Below are 14034 nucleotides of genomic sequence, written 5' to 3' on the forward strand. Positions count from 1 at the left end.
TGAAGAAATCAGACTTTTGAAATAATAACACAGTGTTTTAATTTCCTAGGATCTGTACGATAAGATCTGAAATCCTGTAAAACTGATATAGCTTGGCGTGAAGTGCGCCCCGAAGCAATTGCTAAGTAGATCATTGACATATATTGATTTCTGCGTCTACGATAAACATGATAAATATTAAAAATGTGCACTCACATACAAGGTGTCTCAAATTAAATGTAACATAAAGACTGATTTTATTCTTTAAATTTTGAAACTGGTTTCATACCAAATACCAAAATAATATCAATAATATTAAGAAAAATGTCTTGGCTTTTAAAGGTTATAACATTTAATAAACGACGTCCAAAGACGTCCAGCTAAGTTTTCAATATGCGACACACCAATTTAATAATGTTTCAATTCAAAATATAAATCAGGGCTATGTTATTTTAATAATTGCGGAGTGGCAGTTTTAGCTGTTTGTATCAACAATCCGATATAAGACTGTGGTTTAAACACTATCGCAAACTGATAAAATTGGGTTATATTATGTTGTCACTTTAAAAATTATAATACTGTATCTTGGTTTAAAGGGTTCAGGTAATTGCCCCGTTAAAGCGGAACATGAAAAGCACATTGCGTGAGATCTAATTTAAACTACATTCCACACTACACAACGGGTACAAATTCATTTAAATTTCAATCATTGCTTATACAAATATGACTCGCGAATCTAGCACAACGGTACATAAGGCATAATACGTGAGTTTGTATTCATTGGGAGGATTAGTCTAAAATGCCGTAAAGTAAGAGGACTTATTCAGTTGCAAATCCAGCAGAATTTGTTGCCTAGTTATCAGGTGAAGTATAGCCTAACCTTCACGTATTGTCATTTGAGTCAAGCTTTTCTTTCAGCCATGCTATTTTGGTATAGGGTAAAGATAAATGCTATTTGCATGGCTTTGTCAACATGTTGCCTTCTGTGCTCAAATGGATTAGCATACGTCATAAATAGCGTTATATTTTCCAAAACGCGCACGAACAGCCATGTATAAATATATCAAAAACATCTCGATGATTCCCGTAATGAATAACTTAAACTCGACAATATTTCCCTAATGAAAAATCTGTTCTAGATGTGAACACTTTCTGTTAACACTTATATGAATGATACCTTTGACCTACAATAATTTTAGAACGTAATCGGTGAATATTTCCAATTTACAAATCGTTTGGGAAATCTTGCTGTACTAGAAAAGTGTATATAATGTTCAAGGTGTTCGGTATGTACAAGCTAAACAAGAATTGAATATTTAGCCTAATATCGTGAACTATCCAAATGTGTAACATGCAATTGATATATCTCGAACAATATTTCGTCATGATTAGCCTTTTCATTAAACATAGCTCTGTGCGCGAAGCCATCCTGGTTCCTTTTGTGTCCTATAATGAGAACCCGTCGGAACTTCATTTTGCCACAATATTAAAAAGAAAAGTGATACACTAGGATTATACCACATTGTGTTGTAGTAATTCATATGGTTAAATCGGGTCACACTTAAATCTATTGACTTCTGAAGACATCCTATTTGTACTTTGTTTTATTTTGTTATTTAGATAGTTGCATCACAATTAATTCATCAATCAAATGGGAAGCACAGGGGAATAAGAAGAATTGGGAAGCACAGTGGCCTATTGGTTAGGGCGCGAGCTTCATGATCGCAAGGTTGCGGGTTCGAGCCCCACCACGGCCAGTGTGTTGCGTCCTTGGGCAAGACGGCTTAATTCCCAATTGCTTCACTCCATCCAGGTGTAAAATGGGGAGCTGCTGGGGTAATCACACTCTAAGTCGGCTGAGAGTACCTGCGCATCAGTTGCGGACTTGTTGAAGCGAAAATGATTATGATATATCCTAATGGCAGCGGAATAATTGTTGAAGTGTGCTGGTACTTAGGTGTAGCGCAGGTTAAATCACCGACATTTTTTTTTAAATTTTATGAAATAATTTTCTTCCTATTGGCTAAAATAAAAACACCAACACGTTACTGTTTCTCAACTTCCCAAAATGATGCTATTAAAATTAGAAAGCACATTCCACTGCTCGACCTTCACAAGAGATTGAACTATTCATTGCAAATGAGAGCGAATGATAATAATACACTTTAAAATAGTGAGGTAAATATCTGAATACGTCAGTTATGAAGTGCTGCTTAAACGTTGTTTGGTTGTTAACATGGTTAATGTATGAATAAATGTTCTTGGTCATCCAGCAATTATAAACGGAATTTTGGGAACAAATTAATACTGGAACTTACTTTTTGCAAGTCAGTCCAGCGGGTCCGTTGCCTGATGACGTCTGCTGGTTCTAACCGCAACGTCGCACATTTGCGAAAAGTAAGTTCCAGGATTAGATTTATTAACCACATTCTGTAGAGACATGTTGGAGAGTGAGATTTACCGACATGGCGTACACTTTGCGGGACACTTTGCGCCTTTTAAAGTATTCTTTTAAACCTGATTGCAAGGCGTAAGTCGCACGACGTAGTGCCAAACCATAATCTCATATAATTCTTTGTTCATTGATGTATTTTCAAAACTGTCGCATTAAGGACATACCAACATAATACGTACCTATAGTATTACAATGGAGCTACAATAATATGTAACAATGAACAAGCCCCTGCATCATGGTAAACTTTTACTTAATGTCCTTAGAATGCCTTGTATGACCATCCCATATTCACTATCTACTACTTTCATCGGTTAAATGTTATAGTAACATTACATATCGCTTGCCTTTCACTAAATTACGTAGGGTAGACAACCACTAAGTGGCTTTGTTAAACTGTTAAAGGACTGAAAAGTGCACACGCCGTAAAAGGAGATTTATCCAGATTACGACTGCGTTATCGTCTCTCTTTTCTTTCGTTTTTATTCATTTATATTTTTGTATCCTGAAAGATATGTCTGGGCGTGCCTTCAAGCTCTTGCATCAAATACGTGATATAAATTCGATGCAGAAATTGAACTTACTAAAAGTTCATTCTTCACGTAGAATGTCTGATTTTGGACTGATATACTAGGACCAGGTGTGCACGTGCTGCATTAATGCAGTTGTGGAGAGGAATAACGTCAACGTTTTATTTTTATTTTTATTTTTCCCTTAACAACAACAGATTCACGACGAACATTATTGAGAGCAAAATGCACGACACCTTTAATATGTCTTATCGGGCTTTTTCTTGAAAACTGAGATTGTTGAGTACTTTGTGGATCATCATGCATAGAATACATTTCGATGGATTTAAAGTCAAACGTTAATAAGAGATTGTTCTAAGATTAATATTTAAACCACAATTAAGAAGTGAATTTTGAACATTTAGGAGCATTGTCCTTTATTGGAAAGCATAGTCGTATACATAGATTTCAGTCAAAAGCTGTTTCTTTTGATGTTTACAGTAGAAAAATACAAAATCTTGATTGGTACCAAGAATTGCCATTAATTTGATCATAATCATAGCTTATGGATAAGATAAGATTTTAAATGAAAAAAGGAAACCTGATATGCTGAGATTTCATACGTAGTGTTGAAGATCTAGGCCTATGTGGTATGTTGTCAAGTTGGTGTTTCTTTTCCTGATTCCTGCTGGCTCTATTTTATTCTCTCTGTTAATTTAGTATAACTTTTGATTCAACAAATGGAACAGAAACGTTTCTGTTCCATTTGTACCACAATTTCTCGTGTTCGTTTTAATCTTAAATATTTAGCATTGCCTTACCCATTTTGAACATCTTTTAATTTAATGATCGTCATGACATATTCAGGAAAAAGTTTATCTCACAAATTTATACGCATCTGACAACTTCAAGAAACAACAAAAATAACTTTCAATCAAACCGTTTTGTGTAGTTACAGAGAATATTTATCCAGAGCTAAACCATGCATTCGATAACATAAAAGCGTAAACTTTGTGTCTGTTGTATTACTCAAGCACCGACGCCTCATCGTACATACAAATAGACATTTTCCAGATTGTTATTAATATGCAAACAATTGTCGGCAGGTGGGTAAACATCCCATTCTCCAGGACGCATAAACCGTACAACATTTACCAATCTTAATGCATTATGTCAAGACTAGAGAAACCACCATCCTGCATTATACACCCCATAAGTAGTGCCATTTGATAGAGGGTGAGATTTGATTAAGCATTATTTAAGCAATTCTGAGTCGATCATTGACGGGTATTGATTCTTACTTATACGGTAAGTTTCCCCTACTTTATAAAAATAAACATCTATAGTTAGAATATATCATCGGTTACTGCAAGCCTGTTTATACGTGGTTCGATATTACACATCCGGATTACCAGTATGTTTGGAGTACCACTTAAAGGCTCATTCAGTGATCCTAGCGGAGATGTAAAAATTTTTTTATAAATTGCTTAAAAGTGAAGGATAAGTCATTAAAATTATCATTAGGTATATTTGAGATGAAAAACTTGGCAAGCAAACGAGAAAAAGTAGAGAAATTACAAAATGTCTTATTGTTTCTTTAATACACGGCTTTCGGCTGAACCATTAGCAGGCTACATTATGACAGTAACAAAGGTACCAATATCTGAATTTTGACGATTTGTCCAATTTCGTTAACTTGTCCATTTAGCTATACATTTATAATCTTCCCAATAATCGATGTGGCATCTTTAATTTAAAGGCTCAAGCTCATAAACATAACCATAGCCATTTCGATAATATTTTTAAAAGAATACAGAGCCAGCTGCACCATATCAAAGATGCAACTTTGGTTTCTTTTTACAGTCTTCACACTAACCAATCGCGTCGGCAATTATTGATTCTAAACACTTACCGTCCCCATGGAAGCTCAGGGAGGCACCGGCACTTTTGATATTTCACCCTTTCGCGCGACAGAAGTTACCTGCAACTATAGCGTATATGGACAGGTGTTAATACAAATTGTCCGTCATTTAATATGAACAAAGACTAATTCGAACCAGGGTTCGTCCTTGATCGAATACGATTTTATAGACAGAATGAACATAATGGAAGTAATAAATAAAAATCGTTTAAGTGCTGTAACGTGCTTTCTAATAACATTTTGCGAGGGCGCGATCCCTTTATGACGTCATAGTGACCATAATTATGTTGGGGTATGCTTGTCCCTGAGGTTTGTACTTATTTTGGTATCCCTTTATGACGTCATAGTGACCATAATTATGTTGGGGTATACTTGTACCTGAGGTTTGTACTTATTTTGGCATCACTGAATTATTCAGTGATACCAAATACAATACCTATACAATGGTACCAAATATTACAGTATGTGACGTTTAGTATAGAAAAATATAAAACAAGATTTGTTCGGGAATTATATTAAGACTACTTTGCTTGCAGTACGATTTTATCATCTGGAAATGCGACACACTTGGTAATAATTTTGCTTATAGGCATCGTTGCAGTACTTATTCTAGTACATTATATTTCAAGGTTAAGATACCAAGAGTGGCTAACTACTGACATCAGTCACTAAATCATGCGCATAATTTTAGTACTTCCGGTCATATAGTCGGTAGCAATACATAGTTGCGCACGTGCATGACGAATGCAAAATACGTTTGATGAATTAAAATCAGAGTACTCTTCCAATTTTATCTCTCATTGGAACGATTCCATTTAAAATTGAAGTTTAAATTATTAAACTGTGTGAAACAGAAGATTTGAGAGGGGGTTGGCTTGTTTTGAAGCTTAGGTCACGCGTACGTCACTATGTGAAACGGATCATGTCGAACTTTCAGTGTCGCTTTATAACTGACGCCACATCATCCGTCATTATGTAAAATGGGAGGTTTGGGCTTTTCGGCTCGTTTCTGAAGCATACGCCAATTTCGCGCCATTTCGTTGACAAAGGATGCTGGCTCTGTGCCTAAAATCAGATTTTCGTCGCATCACATAGTGACGGATGTTGATCATACATCAGTATGTGAAACATTCATTGTGACATTTTACAATGTCATTTTCAGCAGCACCAACAGCAATGACATTATTTCTTTTAAGAATAAAACGTTAGAAGTTTGACAAACACTTTTTAGTATTTTTTTAGTACTTTTAAAAAAGTGTTTGCTTTGGTTTGTCTCATTTTGCTATGACCAGGAACAATGCGAATAAAAGTGTCTAGGCCAATTGTTCGTTTCTTTTTATTCACACGGCTTATTTTGTTATTTTGTATTGTAATGCCAAAATAGTCCCATAGACATCAGACCTGAATTGACACCCATATCCCTAGAATATTTAACTTACTATAACTGTGCCACTATGTAACTGTGGGGGCTACCGATGTGAGTATGATATCATATTACTCCTTATGTTATATCCATTAATGTGATATTTTAATTTCAAGTTTCTTATTTCCGACTTGAGTATCATTTACTCTCGTTGTCTAACAATTAGTTGTCTATGCATAGGGTAAGAAATTAAAACGTATATACTTCCGTGCAAGATTCATTATCAATAGTATTTCTGATACTGATAAGACTGCATTGGTAACGCACCGTCCGATTTCATATACCATAAAACCTATACCCTTCCAATACAGCGTATACCAGTGTGCGTGAAATATCGAGAACTGTGAGATGATAATAACTGTCGAAATATATATTTTAGTATCAAAATATTATCTATCAATATCATTAATACCCGTATATATTTTAGTATTAAAATATTATCTATCAATATAATCAGTATACAGGGTACATAATATATTATTGTTATTATAATTATTATAATTATTATTATTATTATTATTATTATTATTATTATTATTATTATTATTATTATTATTATTATTATTATTATTATTATTATTATTATTATTATTATTATTATTATTATTATTATTATTATTATTATTATTATTATTATTATTATTATTATTATTATTATTATCATCATCACTATTATTATTGTTGTAAGATTAGTGTCAGTTAAACTGTTATGGTACCAGTATCAATAAATAGTGGTTATATTCCAGTAGAATTGAAAACAAATGTGAATAAAGCGCAGTTACTTAAGAGAAGACGGACAATGTCCTTGGAATTGACTATTCAGCGGTAAAATACGATTATTAAATATATGTACAATTTCCAATTACAAGAAAAAATGATCTTAATATCTATGAAGTACTGACCTATGGTCTAAAAATACGCTGTAATTCATTTGAATCTTTCTTGGAGTGTTCCAGGTAGAACCTGACCGATTCACCGGGATTATAAGGAGCCGCGGGGAGGGCATTCCCCTATTACTTACTTCGTTTAATCATACCATTAACATCTTCCACTTGGGTTATTTTCTTTCAAATGCTTCCTCAATAAAACTGGCGCGAGCATGGTGCGCGTTTAAGGAGCATTGGTTTTGATTAAACTATGGGATCGTGATTTTCAAGCAAATCGGCACTCATTTGGATGTTATCACACTCAATTACTAAATGGAATTAGTAAGTAGCCACAGTTAGACCAAAGAAGAAGAAGAAGAAGAAGAAGAAAAGAAAAGAAGAAGAAGAAGAAGAAGAAGAAGAAGAAGAAGAAGAAGAAGAAGAAGAAGAAGAAGAAGAAGAAGAAGAAGAAGAAGAAGAAGAAGAAGAAGAAGAAGAAGAAGAAGAAGAAGAAGAAGAAGAAGAAGAAGAAGAAGAAGAAGAAGAAGTGATGATGATGAAGAAGAAGAAATAGAAGAAGAAGAAGAAGAAAAAGAAAAAGAAAAAAGAAAAAGAAGAAGAAAAAGAAGAAGGAGAAGAAGAAAAGAATAAAAAGACAGAGGAAGAGGAGAAGGAAAATGAGGAAAAGAGGAGTGGAAAAGAGGAGGAGGAAAAGAGAAAAGAGAAGGAGAAGGAGGATCATAATAAGGAGGGGATAAAAGCAATAAAATATTTTGCATACAAAGAAATGTTTTTATGAATCATCAAAAATATCAATGTTATTTTATACAAATTAGAAAGTATTATGATTTACCACTACCTACCATATATGTAGGTAAAATAATTAGTTGAGTTAACAACCTGCATGGCTTACTGATGTTATTTAATTATTCACCAAGTATTTTAGTATTGATCCGAAAAACTATGTAATTCATTTGAAAATTTAATATAGTTTGAATTAATTTTTAATATTACATCTAAATCATTTTATAGGTCATATGACTAATAGGGTATGAGATGTAACCTTTCTGATTACTTGTGTTTTGTCAGCCAGAGGACTTAGGTCATGGACAGGAAAGATTAAAGAAAACAATATGTGATGGGATAGAATAAAATGAGTAACTTGTCGGGCAGAATCAGTCTTCTTTTCATCCACTTGTTAAAAAGGCGTAGCACGTTACAGTAAGGAAAGGCATCACCCCAAAAGGCATACCTTACAGGAATTCATTGACCACTTTGGCTCAAGACATGCCATCATTTGGCAACAATCAGAGACTGAATAAGGAACAGTTTATAGGTGGCACCAAAGTAAATACCATAAAATCGGACATACGATATTCTTTATACAAGATCACTTTGATTTGCCTGGAGACAGCAATAAACAGAAGAAATTGAACGATTCTTTTAGGCATATTCCAAGATCAGTTGTTTCGCAAATATCTGACTTATTTGGCCTGTGCATATACCTATTTTAACCCTTTCTTGTTTGTAATCACATATCTAGTACTTTCTGAACTGATCCAAACTATTAACGAAATCTTATGTTTAAACTGACATACAAATCATGTATAAGTATTTCCAATTATGTCGAGTTCACCTTGTTTATTACTAATCATAATAAGAAATATATTATGTTAATGTTGGTGGAAATAGGGGTTTTCCTTCAATTGTATGGCCTTCCTTATTGTGAATATTCAAGTTAAGTACAAATTACAAGACCATAGCTATGCAATCTAAACAAAATGCTCTCTAGCTTCCATATCCCATTATGATATGAACACCTTTTAGAGGTTAAAATACAGATATACCAAGTTTCTAGCGGAATTGTTCAAATGGGTTACACGACCGTATAATTTCAGACGAAAATTACTACATATTTCGTTTTATTCTCCCTAACGTAGTCTATAAAATCTGTCGGTAATGTAGTGGGCAAAGAATTAAAACAGCTAAGACGGACATTTAATTCATGGATGGTTACCTCCGTGAATTTCAGAATCAGTCACCATTTAGCAGCTTACATCGAGTTCATAACGAAAACCCGCAGGATAGCAGCCGATTCGATTTCATTAGCTATATCGCCTATGTGGTATTACTGTCCCATTCCCGGTCATAAAACACGTGTATAGCCCGATGAATTATATATGTGAATTGGGCATGAAAATGCCATAAGTCTCAAATCCCAAACCATCCGGCACCAAATCTGGTATTTTAGATTTTAGTAGTGTATACATTTAATGATGAAATTTCCATTAAACCATCATCCAATTTGGACATGTGGTCGCTGAGGTATATAATTTTACTTTAACGATGACATTGGCAACAATAACAACTTAATGGCTCAAATATTAGCTTTGTTTCACAAGCAAACGGAATTAATTCACTACTAGAATTTTTGTGGCTCATCCGAGCATCGTGTCTTTAACTAGGGTTTTTCAGTCAATTTTAAATACACTAAAATAAGACTTGAAACACTGCTCAGATTATGCAGCCTGGCTTCCTGATTACAAAGATACTTTATTTTTTTAAATTGACCCATGGGATCAAAAGTTATGGCTCGTTAAAGTTTTCATATTTTGGCCTTATTTAGACCAAAGGTCAAAGGTCATTCCCATAGGCTCTGTACTTAAGCAATGGCACCATTTAAAGCATATAAAACACTGTAAATGATTAGAAAAACTGTATGTTTTATCAATTTGGAAGGAGAAAAAGCTGCAAAAGGCAGTTAATAATCAGGTGTTAAGTTTCAGTTGTTTCCCAGATGCCAAAACTTGTTGCGCAAATATCATAATTTGCATAATTTACCGCTAATTTGCATATTTTTGGTCAATTTTTGACATATTTCGAGGCTTAAAAAGCCACATTTCATCAGTTATGTTGCATAATTTGATGTTCAAATTTAGATTTTGCATGTGGGAGACTTACTTTTAGCATGGGGGTTAAAAGTAGGTCTGAATATCAACTTTTTTTTCGCATAATTGCTTCTAATTTGCATATTCTAGCCACTTATTCCAATTAACAAGTCATTTTAACCTCTGTTTTTTCACAATTTTGATGATTAATCAGTAATGATTGACTTCTTAATATGCATTGTAATTATTTTTGTTGAGAATATTTTTTTTGATTTATAAGCACCATTGTTACTTATTCCACTAAGTTTTGCATAATTTACTGCTAATTTGCATATATTTGGTCAATATTGTTAGCATGGCTTCCGAATTCAGCACCCTTGCATCATGAAGACAAACTCATACAATCATCAACTTCAGACCCACGCAGTTCAATTCTTCAATACAGTCATTTTCAGGTAACCCATCAGGAGGCTAAACATGTTCCTCTTCACTTATTTCTCTGTAAATTTAAAGGAAACAAACAAAATAATGGTGTAAATACATCATCATGTCATGTTATAAGAGCTTTTCAATTAAAAGATATGCTCTTAAATTTCTTTATTTAATTTGTGTTCTTGTAAACTTTGTAATGTGTTTTCTTAAAAAGTACGTAAATACGGTATATCTTTCCTGGTATTTTTTCTTCTTTTTCCTTTTACCTTTCAAGCACAATAAAAACACCCTCTTCAAGGGGGGCAAAGAGCTAAAATATTGTAAGAGATTTTCATTTATTACCGTAGCTTGTGGGTCAACCCAAACCAGTATAATTGTATTTTTAAATTTTAAAAAATGTATAAAAAAATATAGAAATTTTCATCAATTTTGTTCAGAACAATAATCTTGTTATTACAAAATTTAAATACATATTATAATCAATTCATTTTTAATCACTGCACTCCACCCCCCCAATCCACTTATAAAAGAGCCCCCCCCCCCTCAAAAAGTGAAATAAAAATAAAAAAAGGTCTCAAGTTGAAACTTTAAGCAATTGGTAGTCAATAAAAAAAAAAATCAAAACGTTCAAGGAAAATGGAACTTGATACTCACAATATTTATCCACAAATCCAATCCAGAAGTTTAATTTTGGGAGATGATCGTTTCTCCTGTAAAAAAGAAAAAGAAAAAGAAATTACAGAAAATAAATACGATAATTATAAAATATTTAGAATTAGCAAAATAATAATGAAAATATAACATGCTTTGTTCACGAATGGAAATTGAGTCAATTTAATAATATCAGAAAATAATACAATTTCTTACTATAAATTGTTTCGAATTTTTAAAATTTATTTACAGTAAAGAACCCATGAAAAACTGCCTGTTTTCTGAGGGAAATTATTTAAATCTCTACCCTGGGAATACCCCGTCTGCAGCGTATTTGCAAGGGGGTGACACTAAATTCACGGTTGTTCTATTAGCAACGCAAAATCTATGAAAAATTCAGCTGGTTTACTAGCTAGAAAGTGAGGCCAGTTATCGATCCGTTATAGCTCGTTATGAATAATTCATGTTCGACCCCTTGGATCATGTTAATTGAGTTTGGCAAATAACAACGTTGTTAGTTTTGCGAACTTTGCCTGTTCAATGAGAGTATAGCACGCCCCCAATACATCTGGGCGCAAACCAGGCGAAAACGATCCAGTTTAATGAAATGGCGGACGGGTATTCCCATCAGGCACCAGTGATATGTTTTTTCAAAGAAAGTCTACTAATTTTATATGAAATGAGATTTTGCAGTAGCAAAGTCAAAATTCGGACTTGCTGTCAATAATATGAAGGAAATATGTGACAGAGGCAAGGTGGGAAATACAAGTAGTATTTAAGTTATAATAACCTTTGATACCCGACCTGACCTTCCATCATGGCGCCATGATTCGTTTTATGTATTTCTATTATGCTCTCAAGTAAAATAAAATACCAATCTGCGCTGAGCAGACAATGTTACTTGGCTCCCAGCATGAATTATTGATTTTATACGGAGATAAAGAAATGAACAGTGTATGTGCATGATGTGCAAGCATACTCCAAATATTTACGGTAAATCTGAATAGTGGTCACATGGTGACATATCATGTGTTCGGGAAATCACGTGGCAACATTTTAAGATTTCAGGCTTGTTTACTAGTTAATTGCCATTTGTACTCTTTATTATTTATCTTTGTTAATTAACATATATTTTAAATGCTGATAAATCGTGGTTGGCTGCCCATGATATCTGTTAAATTCAATGTTTTATGAATATAATTCTACCACGCAGAGGGGTTCACGCAGCAGAATTTCACATCACCTGACTTAGCTAGATTTCGAAGCTCTGCTCTTCAAATTCATGTAACTTTCAAAGTTTATACATTTAATATATTTAATATGATACTAATTTTTTGTTATAACCAACTGGTACACGAAATATACTAGCTTATTACCTATACAGAAAGGTGATTATCAGCCTTCACTCAGCAAATTGACATGCCCGACATATGCAGCCATTTTCCGTCTGGGTAACATGACTGTCGCCCTCAATACGTCTGGGCGCAAATTTAAATAACAATACGCTATTTACATATCAATGCGGCCTCATGCTAATTAAAGCTGCCCCATCCAGGAGTTCATCTATGGTATTTGCTACTAAATTCTCTCGTATCACGCTAATTGGTGCGTCGACTGATTTGCATTTTGGAATACAACACAACAGCATAGCGAGACGAACCACGTGACAATGGTGACGACGGAAAATGCAGTGCGTAAAGTGGCAACACTGTAACATTGCTGACGACGGCAAGATGGCCGCACGCAGTAAGCCAAATAAACCCTCAAACCGGGGAGACATCGACCACTTTTAGACCTTTAAAATCACAAAAATATGGGGCAGTTCAACAAATCTCTATATTCACTATAATGTTATGTAATTGGACATTTACCAAATTCACTGGTAAGGTAAAATAAGCTCGTTAACTAGTGCAAACTTCGGTCTAAATTTGGCTATGCGACACTCAGATATGCGCGCACGTGTTGACATGGTTGACCCTGCACATAGCACAAGCGATGCCAGTAACTCGCTGTGCAGTGCACTCATCGCGCATAGCCTAGCACGGGAGTTCCGTCATGCCAGGCTTCGCGTGGTAGAGCGGGTAAGAGGTAGGGGTAGTAAAATCAATTTCGCTGCATTATTACAGCCCTTCAGATCATGATACTTCGCAAATATATGCACAATAAACCCAACTACTTGTATAAATTATCCGAGAAAAAATGAAAAATATTTAGAGGTTCAAATTAAATTGTGAACATTTAAAACTCACCTAGAACGGCTTATACCTGCTCAAATCGATCCCGGGAAATTTTGTAGGATAGCTGTGAATGTCAGCTGGACGATAGGCTTGTCATTGGAACCCCTGGACCAATGGACGAGAAGCGATTTAGCCTCCAACATGACATGTCATTCATGGCCACCATGCTCCGACTCGTAAATAGGTGCCGTAACTGCCGTTTCAACGTGTTGACTACTTTCACGCACAATTTTGATCTCACCTGGCGGCATTCAACTCGCGATTTATCGCTTAATATACACCAAATAATTTTCTTACTTCACACAAATAACAATAAATATGTATTTATTTCGATCGTACAACGATTGAATTGTTTTGTTTATTAATAAAAATTATGTTCGAGTTTGAAAAAAATGAGTACTAAAATTTCCATGACCATTTATGCTGCGTGCGTGGCTGACACGGGCGATGATGCTGTTGGCCAATGGTCACATGATCACCTTGGGAAATCCCTACTTTAACGCTGCTGGTAGACATTGTTTTCCGCTCAGTTTACCTTGATTTTATTTTAAAATACCATTCCGGATATGTAACTCATTTAACACAGTTATACATCCAAAAATATCATTGTACCGATATTTGCCTGGCTAGTTTGAGTAAATTAAAGAACTACGCAGATTATTTTCCACTCAACTAA

At 34.4% G+C, this 14034-nt stretch overlaps 1 protein-coding gene and 1 long non-coding RNA gene across 3 annotated transcripts in view; one reads left to right on the forward strand and one right to left on the reverse strand.

Annotated features, from left to right (window-relative positions):
- Window positions 1-14034, forward strand: part of LOC140142764 (glutamate decarboxylase 1-like) — a 92856-nt gene that overhangs the window by 15065 nt on the left and 63757 nt on the right. The window lies entirely within an intron of this gene.
- On the reverse strand, window positions 10308-13829 carry LOC140142765 (uncharacterized). Its single transcript, XR_011857577.1, has 3 exons — window positions 13371-13829; window positions 11125-11180; window positions 10308-10537 (listed from the first exon to the last, which is right to left on the reverse strand). It is a non-coding gene; the product is annotated as an uncharacterized lncRNA (long non-coding RNA).

Source organism: Amphiura filiformis, chromosome 20 (assembly GCF_039555335.1).
Source record: "Amphiura filiformis chromosome 20, Afil_fr2py, whole genome shotgun sequence".
Taxonomy (NCBI): domain Eukaryota; kingdom Metazoa; phylum Echinodermata; class Ophiuroidea; order Amphilepidida; family Amphiuridae; genus Amphiura; species Amphiura filiformis.